The sequence below is a fragment of the Atractosteus spatula genome, chromosome 25 (genome assembly GCF_055471065.1).
Source record: "Atractosteus spatula isolate fAtrSpa1 chromosome 25, fAtrSpa1.hap1, whole genome shotgun sequence".
NCBI classification, from domain to species: Eukaryota; Metazoa; Chordata; class Actinopteri; order Semionotiformes; family Lepisosteidae; genus Atractosteus; species Atractosteus spatula.
Window position 1 is genome coordinate 14,186,425 of NC_142730.1, and position 24,917 is coordinate 14,211,341.

Below are 24,917 nucleotides of genomic sequence, written 5' to 3' on the forward strand. Positions count from 1 at the left end.
CAGGAATCGCCTTTGCGAACGCGATGAGAAACAGAACGCAAGCTCAGGTCCTGCGGTTTAATGAGCAGGCACGGCTTTCATGCGACTGCACATTTCTTTTCTGGAGCGAGTTGACTTTCAGCTTCAAGAAATTCACACAACTTCCGAAATCCGAAATACAAATCTGGCTCATCGTTGTACAAGAAATGCCGCCGGCTGGCAAGAAAATGACAGCGATGTTTTTCCTTAACGACAAACTTCCCATGGAGAAAAACAACGGCGGTGTGTCGTGGAAATTTAACTATCAAGGAAGCCACAAGAGAGAGTTCTCACCTGAGTAAGGTCTTTATTTCAATATTGCAATATTGGGAGCCCTGTTGCCACTTCGCAAAGTGCAACCACTGACTCAATTTGTCACAAGCAGTACAGGGTTTTTATAAGACGTTGCGCTGTAAAAAAGCTCAGTGCTTTGTCCCTTCAAAAACTTCCCCTTTCCCTAAGACAAAACAGATTACATCATAGAGCGAGAGAAGAAGCACTAGATTTGTTATTCAAAGCTTATCAGTTACTTTCGGCTAATTCTAACGAACCAGACAGCATATATTGTTTTGGTACATTGTCTTCTAAAGTAACCCAAACAGTGTACTTTGTTGACGCACTGTTTTCTAAAATTCTGCACGTACTGTAGCACAGCAATTACATCCTTGAAATATATTATCTAAAAGCACCAATATATTTTTTTCAAAGCTCTCTACATTTTAAGAATCAATTTACTTATTAGATTTCCACTTCAATTCCCTCCTTTTTATTCTTGAAAATGATTAAAAGTTAGATTCTTCATATGGACTCCCAGGAGGCTCCCATACTTCGGATTCTTGCGTTCTTATCAGAACATACTGATGCGCAAACATATTCATTACCATATTTGAAAAGCATTGGAATAATACATGTCATATAGCAACATAAAAACAGGAAGACAAGTATCACAGCCCCTATAATCGGTGTTAGTAACTTAAAGAAAAACATTCCCCCTGGCCCAAACAGTGATTCTAACCAGGAGAGAAATGGGTGAGGCTGTAGAATGAGGCATTAAAGCACATACATAACAAGATGCATTACATTTCTTTAACTTTAACTGTTCTTCTAGTTGTTGTATCTGCCTGGTACTAAAACTACCATTTTCTGGAAAACCTAACTTACTCCACGATGGAAGACACTTTATTCCCCTTTCTCCAAATTCCCTGTACATGTACTTCGCTGGACCGCTCGGTCCTGTTTCCGTCTTCGAATTTTCATTTCCCATTTTTACCGATCGGTGCCTTACTTTAGAACCTTATCACATTAACTACTCCGCAGAGCAAAAACCACACGTCTGTGTTAAGATAAGTTCTTTATGAGTCCCGGACTCATCAAACCCGCGTGAGAACACCCTCACCGGCCTGCTCTTTCTCTGCTATAAGACCACAGAAAAAATTCTTATAAATCGTCTTAAAACAAAAGTTCGTTAAAAGGATCACTTACTGACGTCAGACAGCCGTGAATTCTCCAGACGCGTCTCAGGAAGGACAAACAGTTTATCCTCCGAGGTTCGTCCAATTTGCTAAAATTGTCCGGCTCCGGATGGAGTTTCAGCAGCCGTCCGTGCTCAGGTTAGTGTCCCATCTGGGGTGCCAATTCTGTCGTGGAAATTTAACTATCAAGGAAGCCACAAGAGAGAGTTCTCACCTGAGTAAGGTCTTTATTTCAATATTGCAATATTGGGAGCCCTGTTGCCACTTCGCAAAGTGCAACCGGAGACTCAATTTGTTACAAGCAGTACAGGGTTTTTATAAGACGTTGCGCTGTAAAAAAGCTCAGTGCTTTGTCCCTTCAAAAGCTTCCCCTTTCCCTAAGACAAAACAGATTACAACATAGAACGAGAGAAGAAGCACTAGATTTGTTATTCAAAGCTTATCAGTTACTTTCGGCTAATTCTAACGACCCAGACAGCATATATTGTTTTGGTACATTGTCTTCTAAAGTTACCCAAACAGTGTACTTTGTTGACGCACTGTTTTCTAAAATTCTGCACGTACTGTAGCACAGCAATTACATCCTTGAAATATATTATCTAAAAGCACCAATATATTTTTTTCAAAGCTCTCTACATTTTAAGAATCAATTTACTTATTAGATTTCCACTTCAGGTGCGTGTCTGTCGGCTTGATTCAGTTTAATGCAAGTATTCATTCTCTTTCTGGAACATACAACTTGCGACAGATGAAATACAATTCTTGGCTTTTCTGGGTGGGTGCAGAAGAAATCCTGCCGGCTGCTTCTGGAAAAGAATTCCAGCCTTTTTTACTCTTTAACCAGAAACTTGCGAATGATACAAAGCAAGCGGGGGGCGTTTCTGTGCAGCTGTTAACTGAACGGCTGCTGGTTCAAGCCCACCCAGGGCTTGTTCCGATTTCAACATCATGCCCCCTAAAGGTAGACTGGATTTCTTTGCGAAACATTCACCCTTTGGACATTTCAGGAAAGGTGCGTGTCGATGCAAGACTTGAAAAGCTTTCCATACAACGAAAAAAATAGTGCTTTTGATTGAAGGAAACGGCAAGAGCAGTTTGAGCAGCTCTGGCCTCTCAAGCGCTTTACAAAGTGATCGGCACCTCGATAGGCAGTTTAGAAGGCTGAGAATGATGCTGGAAGCACAGCGACGTTCTAAAACCAGCGCTTGAAAAGCATCTGCATACATAAAATGTCCATTTCTCAAAAGCTAAATCTGCAGCTTCAGAAGTTTGTCAGCTGTATGTTTTCGTTCTTTGTTTCCTTTTTTTACATGACAAGCTTTCGAGAAATGAACTGTCGTTTGTGATGAAGGCTGCATTCGAAATTGTGCATCTAGCTTAGTTCAATGAAATTGGTACGTGCGCCTGTCTCAAACGGATGGCTCTTTGCAGGCACACTACGGAAACCTGCGGGCGCAAGTTGGGAGAAGTGACTCTTGCAGAGTGTCGAGCTTCGAGAACAGGACTCCGCTCAGGAAGATATTGCCACGTGTTGAAGAGTTGCTTTTCGCCATTTCTTTCCCATATTTTTCCAGTGCGGTTCAAAATGTTACGTACGTACGTGTTACCTGCAAAATCACAGTGAAACTGTTATGGCGAAAAGATTCCAAATAGTTATTGTATTAGAATAGCTCTGCAATTTCTTAGCCTTCGTACACGCAGTGTTTAAGGAAAGGCTAGAGTAAATGAAACTGTAAATAGACAGGAGCTCTTATCAGTTTTCATACAAGTTATGATGGCTGCAGCCCCTATCTGCGTCAGAGTGACCGGAGCCAACGGATTGTCTGCGGAACCTTTGATTTATCTCTCGGGCAAAGAGCTAGATAAGCCCTTTTCATCTCAGTTTCATCACACCTGTGCATTAAAGTTTAGTGCTCGGTACCATCAAGGTGTAAGAGGGTCAAGGATGAGCACGAAACTTTGTTAATAAGGAGACGGGCACCGCCCAACGTGGGGCTCGAACCCACGACCCTGAGATTAAGAGTCTCATGCTCTACCGACTGAGCTAGCCGGGCGCCAGGGAAGCAAGGGGTTAACGTGTCCCTGTTGACGTCAATTGGACAAGGTATACTTCCTGGCTTTTCATCATGTGGTGACCGGATTCGAGAGTAGCACACCCTGTTCTTTGTTGATTACTGTACCTCAAGCAGCGCAAATGTCAGTAATCATTGAAATGTACGACCTACAATCTCCTCAGCATGCCCGCGTGGACTCCTCTGTGATCATCCTTCTACGTTCTGCTGTAGTTTTCATGCAAGTGAAAACCGTGCTCCAAATAACAACGGCACAGTTGTATCCTGCGGTAAGCATTCTTCTAATTCCATCGTTTTGCTCCAGGGAAAAGGTAGCGCATCATAGTGTTGATATTCCAAGGTCTCAGAGTCCGTATTGGATGGCTTGGATGCAGACATCGCTCAGAGCTCCCAGTATGATTTTCCCGAGTTCAGTTTTGCAGTGCTTTCCTGCTTCCAGTGGGTCTTTGAATGCTCTGCTAAGTAGAGACGTGACATAATTACTAATGCGACCGACTGTGCTGGCTGTTCCTGGTTAATAATGATTAATGCGAGAAATCAATATAAACATAACTGCTTCGATTTCGAGGTTCACTTGAAGCATTCGAAGAAACTATCAAAGATCTCAGAACAACCGAAGACACATTTGGTCATCTCCGTATTGGTGAAGATGAAAGAGTCCCGCAAGTGTCAAGCTTGCACAAACACACACGAGAGAGAAACTCAGAACAGAACTTAAGGAAAGGGAGATCCACACTACTTTAATGCACTTTGCTAACCCGATGGAATGCTTATGAACCATGCGTAAGACACATGTAGCAGAGGATGGTTTTGATCCATCGACCTCTGGGTTATGGGCCCAGCACGCTTCCGCTGCGCCACTCTGCTGACGGCCATCCTATGCGTTCCACCTAACTGCTCTTTGTATTTCTTACATAAGTGATGAAAGAGTTGAAAGTTTCAGTGACAAACGCAGACGTCACTTTGAGCGCTTGGTGTTTTGTAGCACAAATCATCACACGCTGCTCTACACTGGATTATAAAGGCCGACACATTTTCCAAACATTTTAATGCTGGAGTCACACTGTAGTATTAATAACAGTGCGATACTCGAAGAGCGTAGTGGGATCGCGGTGGCTCATCAGACCGCTTTGGGGGAGGGGGCTGGTGTCAGGATGGCCGAGCGGTCTAAGGCGCTGCGTTCAGGTCGCAGTCTCCCCTGGAGGCGTGGGTTCGAATCCCACTCCTGACAAAAAGCTTGCGCCATTCCCTCTCCAGTCGGGTGCACATGGGTGAAGCAGCCTGACGTAGGAGACGTGCACCTATAGGCACGCGCGTGTCCCATACCTCTCCTGATTTAGCTCGTACTCCATAGGATGGAAGCGGCTGCTCTGGCTTTTTCACTCGAATATAATCTGATCGCAACAGAAGGCCGTGCAGCCCAGTGCTGGTTTAAGAATGCCTCGTGTCTTCAGGCCCCTATTCCATCAGGTTACCCCTTTGGAATAGTCGTCCGAAAATGACGGAAAAGGAGAAGCACGTAAGCTCCCACAAACTGCGTTAGCATTAGCGGTTGGAATCTGATGGGAGAAAAGCAACCCGGCTCGCCGTCAAGCAATCCATCCCTGGTCTCCCACGTGACGGGCGGGAATACGCACCACTATACTAACGAGGAGCGCTTGCTTGGCGCTTGAAGACACTTCCTCTTGCGGCTACTACTGTTTCCGGTTTCGCCTTTTATTTTCATTCCTCCCAGAGGAGCGCATGAAAACGTTTCCATCTGCGCCATCCTCACCCCTCCACTGCTATGGTCACTGCTCCTCCTGGTGCACTGCAAACACCTATTCAGTCGGTTCTTTCAGTTTGAATAATTAGATCTTCAAAGGCTGGAAGTAGGGCGCAAGGCATGCCAATGCCAAAAGCGTGGTTGTCTGCTTCCAAGTGTGAAATGTCGCTGGGGGACGCTGAAGACATGACTTCCAAGGCAGCAGGTCCAAGCGATTTAGCGTTTGTACAAGAAGCAGGAAGAGAGAAACGGCACTCCGCCTTTTTCTGGGCAGGCGCACGGCGACACGAGAAGGACGCCGTAGTCGGCAGGATTCGACCCGGCGCGGGGAGAGCCCAATGGCTTTCTAGTCCATCGCCTTAACCGCTCGGCCACAACTACAGGGAGCGCCGCCGCCGCCGTCTTGCGATCATTTAACACGGAGGGCGAGGCGGCGGAGGTAACCTTTTTCAACGTCGCTCTCCGTTTCAAAAAAAAAAAAGGCAAATGACATGCTAGCACTCAGACACCCCTCAGAAGATTGAAGGGTGGCTTAAAGCTGGAATGATTAGGTCTCCCCGCTCCGACACCAAAATGGAACTTCGTTAGGCAGAGAGAAAGCAACATCGGAGGAGCGTGAACGAGACTTTCGAAGCTGCTCCACACGGCACTTTGAATCGCAGACATAGCAGTGTTAGAGGCAGGAATCGCCTTTGCGAACGCGATGAGAAACAGAACGCAAGCTCAGGTCCTGCGGTTTAATAAGCAGGCACGGCTTTCATGCGACTGCACATTTCTTTTCTGGAGCGAGTTGACTTTCAGCTTCAAGAAATTCACACAACTTCCGAAATCCGAAATACAAATCTGGCTCATCGCTGCACAAGAAATGCCGCCGGCTGGCAAGAAAATGACAGCGATGTTTTTCCTTAACGACAAACTTCCCATGGAGAAAAACAACGGCGGTGTGTCGTGGAAATTTAACTATCAAGGAAGCCACAAGAGAGAGTTCTCACCTGAGTAAGGTCTTTATTTCAATATTGCAATATTGGGAGCCCTGTTGCCACTTCGCAAAGTGCAACCAGAGACTCAATTTGTCACAAGCAGTACAGGGTTTTTATAAGACGTTGCGCTGTAAAAAAGCTCAGTGCTTTGTCCCTTCAAAAACTTCCCCTTTCCCTAAGACAAAACAGATTACATCATAGAGCGAGAGAAGAAGCACTAGATTTGTTATTCAAAGCTTATCAGTTACTTTCGGCTAATTCTAACGACCCAGACAGCATATATTGTTTTGGTACATTGTCTTCTAAAGTAACCCAAACAGTGTACTTTGTTGACGCACTGTTTTCTAAAATTCTGCACGTACTGTAGCACAGCAATTACATCCTTGAAATATATTATCTAAAAGCACCAATATATTTTTTTCAAAGCTCTCTACATTTTAAGAATCAATTTACTTATTAGATTTCCACTTCAATTCCCTCCTTTTTATTCTTGAAAATGATTAAAAGTTAGATTCTTCATATGGACTCCCAGGAGGCTCCCATACTTCGGATTCTTGCGTTCTTATCAGAACATACTGATGCGCAAACATATTCATTACCATATTTGAAAAGCATTGGAATAATACATGTCATATAGCAACATGAAAACAGGAAGACAAGTATCACAGCCCCTATAATCGGTGTTAGTAACTTAAAGAAAAACATTCCCCCTGGCCCAAACAGTGATTCTAACCAGGAGAGAAATGGGTGAGGCTGTAGAATGAGGCATTAAAGCACATACATAACAAGATGCATTACATTTCTTTAACTTTAACTGTTCTTCTAGTTGTTGTATCTGCCTGGTACTAAAACTACCATTTTCTGGAAAACCTAACTTACTCCACGATGGAAGACACTTTATTCCCCTTTCTCCAAATTCCCTGTACATGTACTTCGCTGGACCGCTCGGTCCTGTTTCCGTCTTCGAATTTTCATTTCCCATTTTTACCGATCGGTGCCTTACTTTAGAACCTTATCACATTAACTACTCCGCAGAGCAAAAACCACACGTCTGTGTTAAGATAAGTTCTTTATGAGTCCCGGACTCATCAAACCCGCGTGAGAACACCCTCACCGGCCTGCTCTTTCGCTGCTATAAGACCACAGAAAAAATTCTTATAAATCGTCTTAAAACAAAAGTTCGTTAAAAGGATCACTTACTGACGTCAGACAGCCATGAATTCTCCAGACGCGTCTCAGGAAGGACAAACAGTTTATCCTCCGAGGTTCGTCCAATTTGCTAAAATTGTCCGGCTCCGGATGGAGTTTCAGCAGCCGTCCGCGCTCAGGTTAGTGTCCCATCTGGGGTGCCAATTCTGTCGTGGAAATTTAACTATCAAGGAAGCCACAAGAGAGAGTTCTCACCTGAGTAAGGTCTTTATTTCAATATTGCAATATTGGGAGCCCTGTTGCCACTTCGCAAAGTGCAACCGGAGACTCAATTTGTTACAAGCAGTACAGGGTTTTTATAAGACGTTGCGCTGTAAAAAAGCTCAGTGCTTTGTCCCTTCAAAAGCTTCCCCTTTCCCTAAGACAAAACAGATTACAACATAGAACGAGAGAAGAAGCACTAGATTTGTTATTCAAAGCTTATCAGTTACTTTCGGCTAATTCTAACGACCCAGACAGCATATATTGTTTTGGTACATTGTCTTCTAAAGTTACCCAAACAGTGTACTTTGTTGACGCACTGTTTTCTAAAATTCTGCACGTACTGTAGCACAGCAATTACATCCTTGAAATATATTATCTAAAAGCACCAATATATTTTTTTCAAAGCTCTCTACATTTTAAGAATCAATTTACTTATTAGATTTCCACTTCAGGTGCGTGTCTGTCGGCTTGATACAGTTTAATGCAAGTATTCATTCTCTTTCTGGAACATACAGCTTGCGACAGATGAAATACAATTCTTGGCTTTTCTGGGTGGGTGCAGAAGAAATCCTGCCGGCTGCTTCTGGAAAAGAATTCCAGCCTTTTTTACTCTTTAACCAGAAACTTGCGAATGATACAAAGCAAGCGGGGGGCGTTTCTGTGCAGCTGTTAACTGAACGGCTGCTGGTTCAAGCCCACCCAGGGCTTGTTCCGATTTCAACATCATGCCCCCTAAAGGTAGACTGGATTTCTTTGCGAAACATTCACCCTTTGGACATTTCAGGAAAGGTGCGTGTCGATGCAAGACTTGAAAAGCTTTCCATACAACGAAAAAAATAGTGCTTTTGATTGAAGGAAACGGCAAGAGCAGTTTGAGCAGCTCTGGCCTCTCAAGCGCTTTACAAAGTGATCGGCACCTCGATAGGCAGTTTAGAAGGCTGAGAATGATGCTGGAAGCACAGCGACGTTCTAAAACCAGCGCTTGAAAAGCATCTGCATACATAAAATGTCCATTTCTCAAAAGCTAAATCTGCAGCTTCAGAAGATTGTCAGCTGTATGTTTTCTTTCTTTGTTTCCTTTTTTTACATGACAAGCTTTCGAGAAATGAACTGTCGTTTGTGATGAAGGCTGCATTCGAAATTGTGCATCTAGCTTAGTTCAATGAAATCGGAACGTGCGCCTGTCTCAAACGGATGGCTCTTTGCAGGCACACTACGGAAACCTGCGGGCGCAAGTTGGGAGAAGTGACTCTTGCAGAGTGTCGAGCTTCGAGAACAGGACTCCGCTCAGGAAGATATTGCCACGTGTTGAAGAGTTGCTTTTCGCCATTTCTTTCCCATATTTTTCCAGTGCGGTTCAAAATGTTACGTACGTACGTGTTACCTGCAAAATCACAGTGAAACTGTTATGGCGAAAAGATTCCAAATAGTTATTGTATTAGAATAGCTCTGCAATTTCTTAGCCTTCGTACACGCAGTGTTTAAGGAAAGGCTAGAGTAAATGAAACTGTAAATAGACAGGAGCTCTTATCAGTTTTCATACAAGTTATGATGGCTGCAGCTCCTATCTGCGTCAGAGTGACCGGAGCCAACGGATTGTCTGCGGAACCTTTGATTTATCTCTCGGGCAAAGAGCTAGATAAGCCCTTTTCATCTCAGTTTCATCACACCTGTGCATTAAAGTTTAGTGCTCGGTACCATCAAGGTGTAAGAGGGTCAAGGATGAGCACGAAACTTTGTTAATAAGGAGACGGGCACCGCCCAACGTGGGGCTCGAACCCACGACCCTGAGATTAAGAGTCTCATGCTCTACCGACTGAGCTAGCCGGGCGCCAGGGAAGCAAGGGGTTAACGTGTCCCTGTTGACGTCAATTGGACAAGGTATACTTCCTGGCTTTTCATCATGTGGTGACCGGATTCGAGAGTAGCACACCCTGTTCTTTGTTGATTACTGTACCTCAAGCAGCGCAAATGTCAGTAATCATTGAAATGTACGACCTACAATCTCCTCAGCATGCCCGCGTGGACTCCTCTGTGATCATCCTTCTACGTTCTGCTGTAGTTTTCATGCAAGTGAAAACTGTGCTCCAAATAACAACGGCACAGTTGTATCCTGCGGTAAGCATTCTTCTAATTCCATCGTTTTGCTCCAGGGAAAAGGTAGCGCATCATAGTGTTGATATTCCAAGGTCTCAGAGTCCGTATTGGATGGCTTGGATGCAGACATCGCTCAGAGCTCCCAGTATGATTTTCCCGAGTTCAGTTTTGCAGTGTCTTAGTGCTTTCCTGCTTCCAGTGGGTCTTTGAATGCTCTGCTAAGTAGAGACGTGACATAATTACTAATGCGACCGACTGTGCTGGCTGTTCCTGGTTAATAATGATTAATGCGAGAAATCAATATAAACATAACTGCTTCGATTTCGAGGTTCACTTGAAGCATTCGAAGAAACTATCAAAGATCTCAGAACAACCGAAAACACATTTGGTCATCTCCGTATTGGTGAAGATGAAAGAGTCCCGCAAGTGTCAAGCTTGCACAAACACACACGAGAGAGAAACTCAGAACAGAACTTAAGGAAAGGGAGATCCACACTACTTTAATGCACTTTGCTAACCCGATGGAATGCTTATGAACCATGCGTAAGACACATGTAGCAGAGGATGGTTTCGATCCATCGACCTCTGGGTTATGGGCCCAGCACGCTTCCGCTGCGCCACTCTGCTGACGGCCATCCTACGCGTTCCACCTAACTGCTCTTTGTATTTCCTACATAAGTGATGAAAGAGTTGAAAGTTTCAGTGACAAACGCAGACGTCACTTTGAGCGCTTGGTGTTTTGTAGCACAAATCATCACACGCTGCTCTACACTGGATTATAAAGGCCGACACATTTTCCAAACATTTTAATGCTGGAGTCACACTGTAGTATTAATAACAGTGCGATACTCGAAGAGCGTAGTGGGATCGCGGTGGCTCATCAGACCGCTTTGGGGGAGGGGGCTGGCGTCAGGATGGCCGAGCGGTCTAAGGCGCTGCGTTCAGGTCGCAGTCTCCCCTGGAGGCGTGGGTTCGAATCCCACTCCTGACAAAAAGCTTGCTCCATTCCCTCTCCAGTCGGGTGCACATGGGTGAAGCAGCCTGACGTAGGAGACGTGCACCTATAGGCACGCGCGTGTCCCATACCTCTCCTGATTTAGCTCGTACTCCATAGGATGGAAGCGGCTGCTCTGGCTTTTTCACTCGAATATAATCTGATCGCAACAGAAGGCCGTGCAGCCCAGTGCTGGTTTAAGAATGCCTCGTGTCTTCAGGCCCCTATTCCATCAGGTTACCCCTTTGGAATAGTCGTCCGAAAATGACGGAAAAGGAGAAGCACGTAAGCTCCCACAAACTGCGTTAGCATTAGCGGTTGGAATCTGATGGGAGAAAAGCAACCCGGCTCGCCGTCAAGCAATCCATCCCTGGTCTCCCACGTGACGGGCGGGAATACGCACCACTATACTAACGAGGAGCGCTTGCTTGGCGCTTGAAGACACTTCCTCTTGCGGCTACTACTGTTTCCGGTTTCGCCTTTTATTTTCATTCCTCCCAGAGGAGCGCATGAAAACGTTTCCATCTGCGCCATCCTCACCCCTCCACTGCTATGGTCACTGCTCCTCCTGGTGCACTGCAAACACCTATTCAGTCGGTTCTTTCAGTTTGAATAATTAGATCTTCAAAGGCTGGAAGTAGGGCGCAAGGCATGCCAATGCCAAAAGCGTGGTTGTCTGCTTCCAAGTGTGAAATGTCGCTGGGGGACGCTGAAGACATGACTTCCAAGGCAGCAGGTCCAAGCGATTTAGCGTTTGTACAAGAAGCAGGAAGAGAGAAACGGCACTCCGCCTTTTTCTGGGCAGGCGCACGGCGACACGAGAAGGACGCCGTAGTCGGCAGGATTCGACCCGGCGCGGGGAGAGCCCAATGGCTTTCTAGTCCATCGCCTTAACCGCTCGGCCACAACTACAGGGAGCGCCGCCGCCGCCGTCTTGCGATCATTTAACACGGAGGGCGAGGCGGCGGAGGTAACCTTTTTCAACGTCGCTCTCCGTTTCAAAAAAAAAAAAGGCAAATGACATGCTAGCACTCAGACACCCCTCAGAAGATTGAAGGGTGGCTTAAAGCTGGAATGATTAGGTCTCCCCGCTCCGACACCAAAATGGAACTTCGTTAGGCAGAGAGAAAGCAACATCGGAGGAGCGTGAACGAGACTTTCGAAGCTGCTCCACACGGCACTTTGAATCGCAGACATAGCAGTGTTAGAGGCAGGAATCGCCTTTGCGAACGCGATGAGAAACAGAACGCAAGCTCAGGTCCTGCGGTTTAATAAGCAGGCACGGCTTTCATGCGACTGCACATTTCTTTTCTGGAGCGAGTTGACTTTCAGCTTCAAGAAATTCACACAACTTCCGAAATCCGAAATACAAATCTGGCTCATCGCTGCACAAGAAATGCCGCCGGCTGGCAAGAAAATGACAGCGATGTTTTTCCTTAACGACAAACTTCCCATGGAGAAAAACAACGGCGGTGTGTCGTGGAAATTTAACTATCAAGGAAGCCACAAGAGAGAGTTCTCACCTGAGTAAGGTCTTTATTTCAATATTGCAATATTGGGAGCCCTGTTGCCACTTCGCAAAGTGCAACCAGAGACTCAATTTGTCACAAGCAGTACAGGGTTTTTATAAGACGTTGCGCTGTAAAAAAGCTCAGTGCTTTGTCCCTTCAAAAACTTCCCCTTTCCCTAAGACAAAACAGATTACATCATAGAGCGAGAGAAGAAGCACTAGATTTGTTATTCAAAGCTCATCAGTTACTTTCGGCTAATTCTAACGAACCAGACAGCATATATTGTTTTGGTACATTGTCTTCTAAAGTAACCCAAACAGTGTACTTTGTTGACGCACTGTTTTCTAAAATTCTGCACGTACTGTAGCACAGCAATTACATCCTTGAAATATATTATCTAAAAGCACCAATATATTTTTTTCAAAGCTCTCTACATTTTAAGAATCAATTTACTTATTAGATTTCCACTTCAATTCCCTCCTTTTTATTCTTGAAAATGATTAAAAGTTAGATTCTTCATATGGACTCCCAGGAGGCTCCCATACTTCGGATTCTTGCGTTCTTATCAGAACATACTGATGCGCAAACATATTCATTACCATATTTGAAAAGCATTGGAATAATACATGTCATATAGCAACATGAAAACAGGAAGACAAGTATCACAGCCCCTATAATCGGTGTTAGTAACTTAAAGAAAAACATTCCCCCTGGCCCAAACAGTGATTCTAACCAGGAGAGAAATGGGTGAGGCTGTAGAATGAGGCATTAAAGCACATACATAACAAGATGCATTACATTTCTTTAACTTTAACTGTTCTTCTAGTTGTTGTATCTGCCTGGTACTAAAACTACCATTTTCTGGAAAACCTAACTTACTCCACGATGGAAGACACTTTATTCCCCTTTCTCCAAATTCCCTGTACATGTACTTCGCTGGACCGCTCGGTCCTGTTTCCGTCTTCGAATTTTCATTTCCCATTTTTACCGATCGGTGCCTTACTTTAGAACCTTATCACATTAACTACTCCGCAGAGCAAAAACCACACGTCTGTGTTAAGATAAGTTCTTTATGAGTCCCGGACTCATCAAACCCGCGTGAGAACACCCTCACCGGCCTGCTCTTTCTCTGCTATAAGACCACAGAAAAAATTCTTATAAATCGTCTTAAAACAAAAGTTCGTTACAGGATCACTTACTGACGTCAGACAGCCGTGAATTCTCCAGACGCGTCTCAGGAAGGACAAACAGTTTATCCTTCGAGGTTCGTCCAATTTGCTAAAATTGTCTGGCTCCGGATGGAGTTTCAGCAGCCGTCCGCGCTCAGGTTAGTGTCCCATCTGGGGTGCCAATTCTGTCGTGGAAATTTAACTATCAAGGAAGCCACAAGAGAGAGTTCTCACCTGAGTAAGGTCTTTATTTCAATATTGCAATATTGGGAGCCCTGTTGCCACTTCGCAAAGTGCAACCGGAGACTCAATTTGTTACAAGCAGTACAGGGTTTTTATAAGACGTTGCGCTGTAAAAAAGCTCAGTGCTTTGTCCCTTCAAAAGCTTCCCCTTTCCCTAAGACAAAACAGATTACAACATAGAACGAGAGAAGAAGCACTAGATTTGTTATTCAAAGCTTATCAGTTACTTTCGGCTAATTCTAACGACCCAGACAGCATATATTGTTTTGGTACATTGTCTTCTAAAGTTACCCAAACAGTGTACTTTGTTGACGCACTGTTTTCTAAAATTCTGCACGTACTGTAGCACAGCAATTACATCCTTGAAATATATTATCTAAAAGCACCAATATATTTTTTTCAAAGCTCTCTACATTTTAAGAATCAATTTACTTATTAGATTTCCACTTCAGGTGCGTGTCTGTCGGCTTGATTCAGTTTAATGCAAGTATTCATTCTCTTTCTGGAACATACAGCTTGCGACAGATGAAATACAATTCTTGGCTTTTCTGGGTGGGTGCAGAAGAAATCCTGCCGGCTGCTTCTGGAAAAGAATTCCAGCCTTTTTTACTCTCTAACCAGAAACTTGCGAATGATACAAAGCAAGCGGGGGGCGTTTCTGTGCAGCTGTTAACTGAACGGCTGCTGGTTCAAGCCCACCCAGGGCTTGTTCCGATTTCAACATCATGCCCCCTAAAGGTAGACTGGATTTCTTTGCGAAACATTCACCCTTTGGACATTTCAGGAAAGGTGCGTGTCGATGCAAGACTTGAAAAGCTTTCCATACAACGAAAAAAATAGTGCTTTTGATTGAAGGAAACGGCAAGAGCAGTTTGAGCAGCTCTGGCCTCTCAAGCGCTTTACAAAGTGATCGGCACCTCGATAGGCAGTTTAGAAGGCTGAGAATGATGCTGGAAGCACAGCGACGTTCTAAAACCAGCGCTTGAAAAGCATCTGCATACATAAAATGTCCATTTCTCAAAAGCTAAATCTGCAGCTTCAGAAGTTTGTCAGCTGTATGTTTTCGTTCTTTGTTTCCTTTTTTTACATGACAAGCTTTCGAGAAATGAACTGTTGTTTGTGATGAAGGCTGCATTCGAAATTGTGCATCTAGCTTAGTTCAATGAAATCGGAACGTGCGCCTGTCTCAAACGGATGGCTCTTTGCAGGCACACTACGGAAACCTGCGGGCGCAAGTTGGGAGAAGTGACTCTTGCAGAGTGTCGAGCTTCGAGAACAGGACTCCGCTCAGGAAGATATTGCCACGTGTTGAAGAGTTGCTTTTCGCCATTTCTTTCCCATATTTTTCCAGTGCGGTTCAAAATGTTACGTACGTACGTGTTACCTGCAAAATCACAGTGAAACTGTTATGGCGAAAAGATTCCAAATAGTTATTGTATTAGAATAGCTCTGCAATTTCTTAGCCTTCGTACACGCAGTGTTTAAGGAAAGGCTAGAGTAAATGAAACTGTAAATAGACAGGAGCTCTTATCAGTTTTCATACAAGTTATGATGGCTGCAGCTCCTATCTGCGTCAGAGTGACCGGAGCCAACGGATTGTCTGCGGAACCTTTGATTTATCTCTCGGGCAAAGAGCTAGATAAGCCCTTTTCATCTCAGTTTCATCACACCTGTGCATTAAAGTTTAGTGCTCGGTACCATCAAGGTGTAAGAGGGTCAAGGATGAGCACGAAACTTTGTTAATAAGGAGACGGGCACCGCCCAACGTGGGGCTCGAACCCACGACTCTGAGATTAAGAGTCTCATGCTCTACCGACTGAGCTAGCCGGGCGCCAGGGAAGCAAGGGGTTAACGTGTCCCTGTTGACGTCAATTGGACAAGGTATACTTCCTGGCTTTTCATCATGTGGTGACCGGATTCGAGAGTAGCACACCCTGTTCTTTGTTGATTACTGTACCTCAAGCAGCGCAAATGTCAGTAATCATTGAAATGTACGACCTACAATCTCCTCAGCATGCCCGCGTGGACTCCTCTGTGATCATCCTTCTACGTTCTGCTGTAGTTTTCATGCAAGTGAAAACCGTGCTCCAAATAACAACGGCACAGTTGTATCCTGCGGTAAGCATTCTTCTAATTCCATCGTTTTGCTCCAGGGAAAAGGTAGCGCATCATAGTGTTGATATTCCAAGGTCTCAGAGTCCGTATTGGATGGCTTGGATGCAGACATCGCTCAGAGCTCCCAGTATGATTTTCCCGAGTTCAGTTTTGCAGTGTCTTAGTGCTTTCCTGCTTCCAGTGGGTCTTTGAATGCTCTGCTAAGTAGAGACGTGACATAATTACTAATGCGACCGACTGTGCTGGCTGTTCCTGGTTAATAATGATTAATGCGAGAAATCAATATAAACATAACTGCTTCGATTTCGAGGTTCACTTGAAGCATTCGAAGAAACTATCAAAGATCTCAGAACAACCGAAGACACATTTGGTCATCTCCGTATTGGTGAAGATGAAAGAGTCCCGCAAGTGTCAAGCTTGCACAAACACACACGAGAGAGAAACTCAGAACAGAACTTAAGGAAAGGGAGATCCACACTACTTTAATGCACTTTGCTAACCCGATGGAATGCTTATGAACCATGCGTAAGACACATGTAGCAGAGGATGGTTTCGATCCATCGACCTCTGGGTTATGGGCCCAGCACGCTTCCGCTGCGCCACTCTGCTGACGGCCATCCTACGTGTTCCACCTAACTGCTCTTTGTATTTCCTACATAAGTGATGAAAGAGTTGAAAGTTTCAGTGACAAACGCAGACGTCACTTTGAGCGCTTGGTGTTTTGTAGCACAAATCATCACACGCTGCTCTACACTGGATTATAAAGGCCGACACATTTTCCAAACATTTTAATGCTGGAGTCACACTGTAGTATTAATAACAGTGCGATACTCGAAGAGCGTAGTGGGATCGCGGTGGCTCATCAGACCGCTTTGGGGGAGGGGGCTGGCGTCAGGATGGCCGAGCGGTCTAAGGCGCTGCGTTCAGGTCGCAGTCTCCCCTGGAGGCGTGGGTTCGAATCCCACTCCTGACAAAAAGCTTGCTCCATTCCCTCTCCAGTCGGGTGCACATGGGTGAAGCAGCCTGACGTAGGAGACGTGCACCTATAGGCACGCGCGTGTCCCATACCTCTCCTGATTTAGCTCGTACTCCATAGGATGGAAGCGGCTGCTCTGGCTTTTTCACTCGAATATAATCTGATCGCAACAGAAGGCCGTGCAGCCCAGTGCTGGTTTAAGAATGCCTCATGTCTTCAGGCCCCTATTCCATCAGGTTACCCCTTTGGAATAGTCGTCCGAAAATGACGGAAAAGGAGAAGCACGTAAGCTCCCACAAACTGCGTTAGCATTAGCGGTTGGAATCTGATGGGAGAAAAGCAACCCGGCTCGCCGTCAAGCAATCCATCCCTGGTCTCCCACGTGACGGCGGGAATACGCACCACTATACTAACGAGGAGCGCTTGCTTGGCGCTTGAAGACACTTCCTCTTGCGGCTACTACTGTTTCCGGTTTCGCCTTTTATTTTCATTCCTCCCAGAGGAGCGCATGAAAACGTTTCCATCTGCGCCATCCTCACCCCTCCACTGCTATGGTCACTGCTCCTCCTGGTGCACTGCAAACACCTATTCAGTCGGTTCTTTCAGTTTGAATAATTAGATCTTCAAAGGCTGGAAGTAGGGCGCAAGGCATGCCAATGCCAAAAGCGTGGTTGTCTGCTTCCAAGTGTGAAATGTCGCTGGGGGACGCTGAAGACATGACTTCCAAGGCAGCAGGTCCAAGCGATTTAGCGTTTGTACAAGAAGCAGGAAGAGAGAAACGGCACTCCGCCTTTTTCTGGGCAGGCGCACAGCGACACGAGAAGGACGCCGTAGTCGGCAGGATTCGACCCGGCGCGGGGAGAGCCCAATGGCTTTCTAGTCCATCGCCTTAACCGCTCGGCCACAACTACAGGGAGCGCCGCCGCAGCCGTCTTGCGATCATTTAACACGGAGGGCGAGGCGGCGGAGGTAACCTTTTTCAACGTCGCTCTCCGTTTCAAAAAAAAAAAGGCAAATGACATGCTAGCACTCAGACACCCCTCAGAAGATTGAAGGGTGGCTTAAAGCTGGAATGATTAGGTCTCCCCGCTCCGACACCAAAATGGAACTTCGTTAGGCAGAGAGAAAGCAACATCGGAGGAGCGTGAACGAGACTTTCGAAGCTGCTCCACACGGCACTTTGAATCGCAGACATAGCAGTGTTAGAGGCAGGAATCGCCTTTGCGAACGCGATGAGAAACAGAACGCAAGCTCAGGTCCTGCGGTTTAATAAGCAGGCACGGCTTTCATGCGACTGCACATTTCTTTTCTGGAGCGAGTTGACTTTCAGCTTCAAGAAATTCACACAACTTCCGAAATCCGAAATACAAATCTGGCTCATCGCTGCACAAGAAATGCCGCCGGCTGGCAAGAAAATGACAGCGATGTTTTTCCTTAACGACAAACTTCCCATGGAGAAAAACAACGGCGGTGTGTCGTGGAAATTTAACTATCAAGGAAGCCACAAGAGAGAGTTCTCACCTGAGTAAGGTCTTTATTTCAATATTGCAATATTGGGAGCCCTGTTGCCACTTCGCAAAGTGCAACCAGAGACTCAATTTGTCACAAGCAGTACAGGGTTTTTATAAGACGTTGCGCTGTAAAAAAGCTCAGTGCTTTGTCCCTTCAAAAACTTCCCCTTTCCCTAAGACAAAACAGATTACATCATAGAGCGAGAGAAGAAGCACTAGATTTGTTATTCAAAGCTTATCAGTTACTTTCGGCTAATTCTAACGAACCAGACAGCATATATTGTTTTGGTACATTGTCTTCTAAAGTAACCCAAACAGTGTACTTTGTTGACGCACTGTTTTCTAAAATTCTGCACGTACTGTAGCACAGCAATTACATCCTTGAAATATATTATCTAAAAGCACCAATATATTTTTTTCAAAGCTCTCTACATTTTAAGAATCAATTTACTTATTAGATTTCCACTTCAATTCCCTCCTTTTTATTCTTGAAAATGATTAAAAGTTAGATTCTTCATATGGACTCCCAGGAGGCTCCCATACTTCGGATTCTTGCGTTCTTATCAGAACATACTGATGCGCAAACATATTCATTACCATATTTGAAAAGCATTGGAATAATACATGTCATATAGCAACATGAAAACAGGAAGACAAGTATCACAGCCCCTATAATCGGTGTTAGTAACTTAAAGAAAAACATTCCCCCTGGCCCAAACAGTGATTCTAACCAGGAGAGAAATGGGTGAGGCTGTAGAATGAGGCATTAAAGCACATACATAACAAGATGCATTACATTTCTTTAACTTTAACTGTTCTTCTAGTTGTTGTATCTGCCTGGTACTAAAACTACCATTTTCTGGAAAACCTAACTTACTCCACGATGGAAGACACTTTATTCCCCTTTCTCCAAATTCCCTGTACATGTACTTCGCTGGACCGCTCGGTCCTGTTTCCGTCTTCGAATTTTCATTTCCCATTTTTACCGATCGGTGCCTTACTTTAGAACCTTATCACATTAACTACTCCGCAGAGCAAAAACCACACGTCTGTGTTAAGATAAGTTCTTTATGAGTCCCGGACTCATCAAACCCGCGTGAGAACACCCTCACCGGCCTGCTCTTTCTCTGCTATAAGACCACAGAAAAAATTCTTATAAATCGTCTTAAAACAAAAGTTCGTTAAAAGGATCACTTACTGACGTCAGACAGCCGTGAATTCTCCAGACGCGTCTCAGGAAGGACAAACAGTTTATCCTCCGAGGTTCGTCCAATTTGCTAAAATTGTCCGGCTCCGGATGGAGTTTCAGCAGCCGTCCGTGCTCAGGTTAGTGTCCCATCTGGGGTGCCAATTCTGTCGTGGAAATTTAACTATCAAGGAAGCCACAAGAGAGAGTTCTCACCTGAGTAAGGTCTTTATTTCAATATTGCAATATTGGGAGCCCTGTTGCCACTTCGCAAAGTGCAACCGGAGACTCAATTTGTTACAAGCAGTACAGGGTTTTTATAAGACGTTGCGCTGTAAAAAAGCTCAGTGCTTTGTCCCTTCAAAAGCTTCCCCTTTCCCTAAGACAAAACAGATTACAACATAGAACGAGAGAAGAAGCACTAGATTTGTTATTCAAAGCTTATCAGTTACTTTCGGCTAATTCTAACGACCCAGACAGCATATATTGTTTTGGTACATTGTCTTCTAAAGTTACCCAAACAGTGTACTTTGTTGACGCACTGTTTTCTAAAATTCTGCACGTACTGTAGCACAGCAATTACATCCTTGAAATATATTATCTAAAAGCACCAATATATTTTTTTCAAAGCTCTCTACATTTTAAGAATCAATTTACTTATTAGATTTCCACTTCAGGTGCGTGTCTGTCGGCTTGATTCAGTTTAATGCAAGTATTCATTCTCTTTCTGGAACATACAGCTTGCGACAGATGAAATACAATTCTTGGCTTTTCTGGGTGGGTGCAGAAGAAATCCTGCCGGCTGCTTCTGGAAAAGAATTCCAGCCTTTTTTACTCTTTAACCAGAAACTTGCGAATGATACAAAGCAAGCGGGGGGCGTTTCTGTGCAGCTGTTAACTGAACGGCTGCTGGTTCAAGCCCACCCAGGGCTTGTTCCGATTTCAACATCATGCCCCCTAAAGGTAGACTGGATTTCTTTGCGAAACATTCACCCTTTGGACATTTCAGGAAAGGTGCGTGTCGATGCAAGAATGAAAAGCTTTCCATACAACGAAAAAAATAGTGCTTTTGATTGAAGGAAACGGCAAGAGCAGTTTGAGCAGCTCTGGCCTCTCAAGCGCTTTACAAAGTGATCGGCACCTCGATAGGCAGTTTAGAAGGCTGAGAATGATGCTGGAAGCACAGCGACGTTCTAAAACCAGCGCTTGAAAAGCATCTGCATACATAAAATGTCCATTTCTCAAAAGCTAAATCTGCAGCTTCAGAAGATTGTCAGCTGTATGTTTTCGTTCTTTGTTTCCTTTTTTTACATGACAAGCTTTCGAGAAATGAACTGTCGTTTGTGATGAAGGCTGCATTCGAAATTGTGCATCTAGCTTAGTTCAATGAAATCGGAACGTGCGCCTGTCTCAAACGGATGGCTCTTTGCAGGCACACTACGGAAACCTGCGGGCGCAAGTTGGGAGAAGTGACTCTTGCAGAGTGTCGAGCTTCGAGAACAGGACTCCGCTCAGGAAGATATTGCCACGTGTTGAAGAGTTGCTTTTCGCCATTTCTTTCCCATATTTTTCCAGTGCGGTTCAAAATGTTACGTACGTACGTGTTACCTGCAAAATCACAGTGAAACTGTTATGGCGAAAAGAGTCCAAATAGTTATTGTATTAGAATAGCTCTGCAATTTCTTAGCCTTCGTACACGCAGTGTTTAAGGAAAGGCTAGAGTAAATGAAACTGTAAATAGACAGGAGCTCTTATCAGTTTTCATACAAGTTATGATGGCTGCAGCTCCTATCTGCGTCAGAGTGACCGGAGCCAACGGATTGTCTGCGGAACCTTTGATTTATCTCTCGGGCAAAGAGCTAGATAAGCCCTTTTCATCTCAGTTTCATCACACCTGTGCATTAAAGTTTAGTGCTCGGTACCATCAAGGTGTAAGAGGGTCAAGGATGAGCACGAAACTTTGTTAATAAGGAGACGGGCACCGCCCAACGTGGGGCTCGAACCCACGACCCTGAGATTAAGAGTCTCATGCTCTACCGACTGAGCTAGCCGGGCGCCAGGGAAGCAAGGGGTTAACGTGTCCCTGTTGACGTCAATTGGACAAGGTATACTTCCTGGCTTTTCATCATGTGGTGACCGGATTCGAGAGTAGCACACCCTGTTCTTTGTTGATTACTGTACCTCAAGCAGCGCAAATGTCAGTAATCATTGAAATGTACGACCTACAATCTCCTCAGCATGCCCGCGTGGACTCCTCTGTGATCATCCTTCTACGTTCTGCTGTAGTTTTCATGCAAGTGAAAACCGTGCTCCAAATAACAACGGCACAGTTGTATCCTGCGGTAAGCATTCTTCTAATTCCATCGTTTTGCTCCAGGGAAAAGGTAGCGCATCATAGTGTTGATATTCCAAGGTCTCAGAGTCCGTATTGGATGGCTTGGATGCAGACATCGCTCAGAGCTCCCAGTATGATTTTCCCGAGTTCAGTTTTGCAGTGTCTTAGTGCTTTCCTGCTTCCAGTGGGTCTTTGAATGCTCTGCTAAGTAGAGACGTGACATAATTACTAATGCGACCGACTGTGCTGGCTGTTCCTGGTTAATAATGATTAATGCGAGAAATCAATATAAACATAACTGCTTCGATTTCGAGAGAGAAACTCAGAACAGAACTTAAGGAAAGGGAGATCCACACTACTTTAATGCACTTTGCTAACCCGATGGAATGCTTATGAACCATGCGTAAGACACATGTAGCAGAGGATGGTTTCGATCCATCGACCTCTGGGTTATGGGCCCAGCACGCTTCCGCTGCGCCACTCTGCTGACGGCCATCCTACGCGTTCCACCTAACTGCTCTTTGTATTTCCTACATAAGTGATGAAAGAGTTGAAAGTTTCAGTGACAAACGCAGACGTCACTTTGAGCGCTTGGTGTTTTGTAGCACAAATCATCACACGCTGCTCTACACTGGATTATAAAGGCCGACACATTTTCCAAACATTTTAATGCTGGAGTCACACTGTAGTATTAATAACAGTGCGATACTCGAAGAGCGTAGTGGGATCGCGGTGGCTCATCAGACCGCTTTGGGGGAGGGGGCTGGCGTCAGGATGGCCGAGCGGTCTAAGGCGCTGCGTTCAGGTCACAATCTCCCCTGGAGGCGTGGGTTCGAATCCCACTCCTGACAAAAAGCTTGCGCCATTCCCTCTCCAGTCGGGTGCACATGGGTGAAGCAGCCTGACGTAGGAGACGTGCACCTATAGGCACGCGCGTGTCCCATACCTCTCCTGATTTAGCTCGTACTCCATAGGATGGAAGCGGCTGCTCTGGCTTTTTCACTCGAATATAATCTGATCGCAACAGAAGGCCGTGCAGCCCAGTGCTGGTTTAAGAATGCCTCGTGTCTTCAGGCCCCTATTCCATCAGGTTACCCCTTTGGAATAGTCGTCCGAAAATGACGGAAAAGGAGAAGCACGTAAGCTCCCACAAACTGCGTTAGCATTAGCGGTTGGAATCTGATGGGAGAAAAGCAACCCGGCTCGCCGTCAAGCAATCCATCCCTGGTCTCCCACGTGACGGGCGGGAATACGCACCACTATACTAACGAGGAGCGCTTGCTTGGCGCTTGAAGACACTTCCTCTTGCGGCTACTACTGTTTCCGGTTTCGCCTTTTATTTTCATTCCTCCCAGAGGAGCGCATGAAAACGTTTCCATCTGCGCCATCCTCACCCCTCCACTGCTATGGTCACTGCTCCTCCTGGTGCACTGCAAACACCTATTCAGTCGGTTCTTTCAGTTTGAATAATTAGATCTTCAAAGGCTGGAAGTAGGGCGCAAGGCATGCCAATGCCAAAAGCGTGGTTGTCTGCTTCCAAGTGTGAAATGTCGCTGGGGGACGCTGAAGACATGACTTCCAAGGCAGCAGGTCCAAGCGATTTAGCGTTTGTACAAGAAGCAGGAAGAGAGAAACGGCACTCCGCCTTTTTCTGGGCAGGCGCACGGCGACACGAGAAGGACGCCGTAGTCGGCAGGATTCGACCCGGCGCGGGGAGAGCCCAATGGCTTTCTAGTCCATCGCCTTAACCGCTCGGCCACAACTACAGGGAGCGCCGCCGCCGCCGTCTTGCGATCATTTAACACGGAGGGCGAGGCGGCGGAGGTAACCTTTTTCAACGTCGCTCTCCGTTTCAAAAAAAAAAAAGGCAAATGACATGCTAGCACTCAGACACCCCTCAGAAGATTGAAGGGTGGCTTAAAGCTGGAATGATTAGGTCTCCCCGCTCCGACACCAAAATGGAACTTCGTTAGGCAGAGAGAAAGCAACATCGGAGGAGCGTGAACGAGACTTTCGAAGCTGCTCCACACGGCACTTTGAATCGCAGACATAGCAGTGTTAGAGGCAGGAATCGCCTTTGCGAACGCGATGAGAAACAGAACGCAAGCTCAGGTCCTGCGGTTTAATAAGCAGGCACGGCTTTCATGCGACTGCACATTTCTTTTCTGGAGCGAGTTGACTTTCAGCTTCAAGAAATTCACACAACTTCCGAAATCCGAAATACAAATCTGGCTCATCGCTGCACAAGAAATGCCGCCGGCTGGCAAGAAAATGACAGCGATGTTTTTCCTTAACGACAAACTTCCCATGGAGAAAAACAACGGCGGTGTGTCGTGGAAATTTAACTATCAAGGAAGCCACAAGAGAGAGTTCTCACCTGAGTAAGGTCTTTATTTCAATATTGCAATATTGGGAGCCCTGTTGCCACTTCACAAAGTGCAACCAGAGACTCAATTTGTCACAAGCAGTACAGGGTTTTTATAAGACGTTGCGCTGTAAAAAAGCTCAGTGCTTTGTCCCTTCAAAAACTTCCCCTTTCCCTAAGACAAAACAGATTACATCATAGAGCGAGAGAAGAAGCACTAGATTTGTTATTCAAAGCTTATCAGTTACTTTCGGCTAATTCTAACGAACCAGACAGCATATATTGTTTTGGTACATTGTCTTCTAAAGTAACCCAAACAGTGTACTTTGTTGACGCACTGTTTTCTAAAATTCTGCACGTACTGTAGCACAGCAATTACATCCTTGAAATATATTATCTAAAAGCACCAATATATTTTTTTCAAAGCTCTCTACATTTTAAGAATCAATTTACTTATTAGATTTCCACTTCAATTCCCTCCTTTTTATTCTTGAAAATGATTAAAAGTTAGATTCTTCATATGGACTCCCAGGAGGCTCCCATACTTCGGATTCTTGCGTTCTTATCAGAACATACTGATGCGCAAACATATTCATTACCATATTTGAAAAGCATTGGAATAATACATGTCATATAGCAACATAAAAACAGGAAGACAAGTATCACAGCCCCTATAATCGGTGTTAGTAACTTAA

At 45.2% G+C, this 24,917-nt stretch overlaps 8 non-coding genes across 8 annotated transcripts; 4 read left to right on the forward strand and 4 right to left on the reverse strand.

Moving 5' to 3' along the window:
• Positions 1-3,471: 3,471 nt before the first annotated feature.
• Positions 3,472-3,544, reverse strand: trnak-cuu (transfer RNA lysine (anticodon CUU)). Its single transcript has one exon. It is a non-coding gene; the product is annotated as a tRNA-Lys (tRNA).
• A 1,166-nt stretch (positions 3,545-4,710) lies between these two features.
• trnal-cag (transfer RNA leucine (anticodon CAG)) lies at positions 4,711-4,793 on the forward strand. The gene has a single exon. It is a non-coding gene; the product is annotated as a tRNA-Leu (tRNA).
• Positions 4,794-9,478: 4,685 nt separating this feature from the next.
• Positions 9,479-9,551, reverse strand: trnak-cuu (transfer RNA lysine (anticodon CUU)). The gene has a single exon. It is a non-coding gene; the product is annotated as a tRNA-Lys (tRNA).
• Positions 9,552-10,725: 1,174 nt separating this feature from the next.
• Positions 10,726-10,808, forward strand: trnal-cag (transfer RNA leucine (anticodon CAG)). The gene has a single exon. It is a non-coding gene; the product is annotated as a tRNA-Leu (tRNA).
• A 4,684-nt stretch (positions 10,809-15,492) lies between these two features.
• trnak-cuu (transfer RNA lysine (anticodon CUU)) lies at positions 15,493-15,565 on the reverse strand. The gene has a single exon. It is a non-coding gene; the product is annotated as a tRNA-Lys (tRNA).
• A 1,174-nt stretch (positions 15,566-16,739) lies between these two features.
• trnal-cag (transfer RNA leucine (anticodon CAG)) lies at positions 16,740-16,822 on the forward strand. Its single transcript has one exon. It is a non-coding gene; the product is annotated as a tRNA-Leu (tRNA).
• Positions 16,823-21,504: 4,682 nt separating this feature from the next.
• Positions 21,505-21,577, reverse strand: trnak-cuu (transfer RNA lysine (anticodon CUU)). The gene has a single exon. It is a non-coding gene; the product is annotated as a tRNA-Lys (tRNA).
• Positions 21,578-22,625: 1,048 nt separating this feature from the next.
• Positions 22,626-22,708, forward strand: trnal-cag (transfer RNA leucine (anticodon CAG)). The gene has a single exon. It is a non-coding gene; the product is annotated as a tRNA-Leu (tRNA).
• The last annotated feature ends 2,209 nt before the right edge of the window (positions 22,709-24,917 follow it).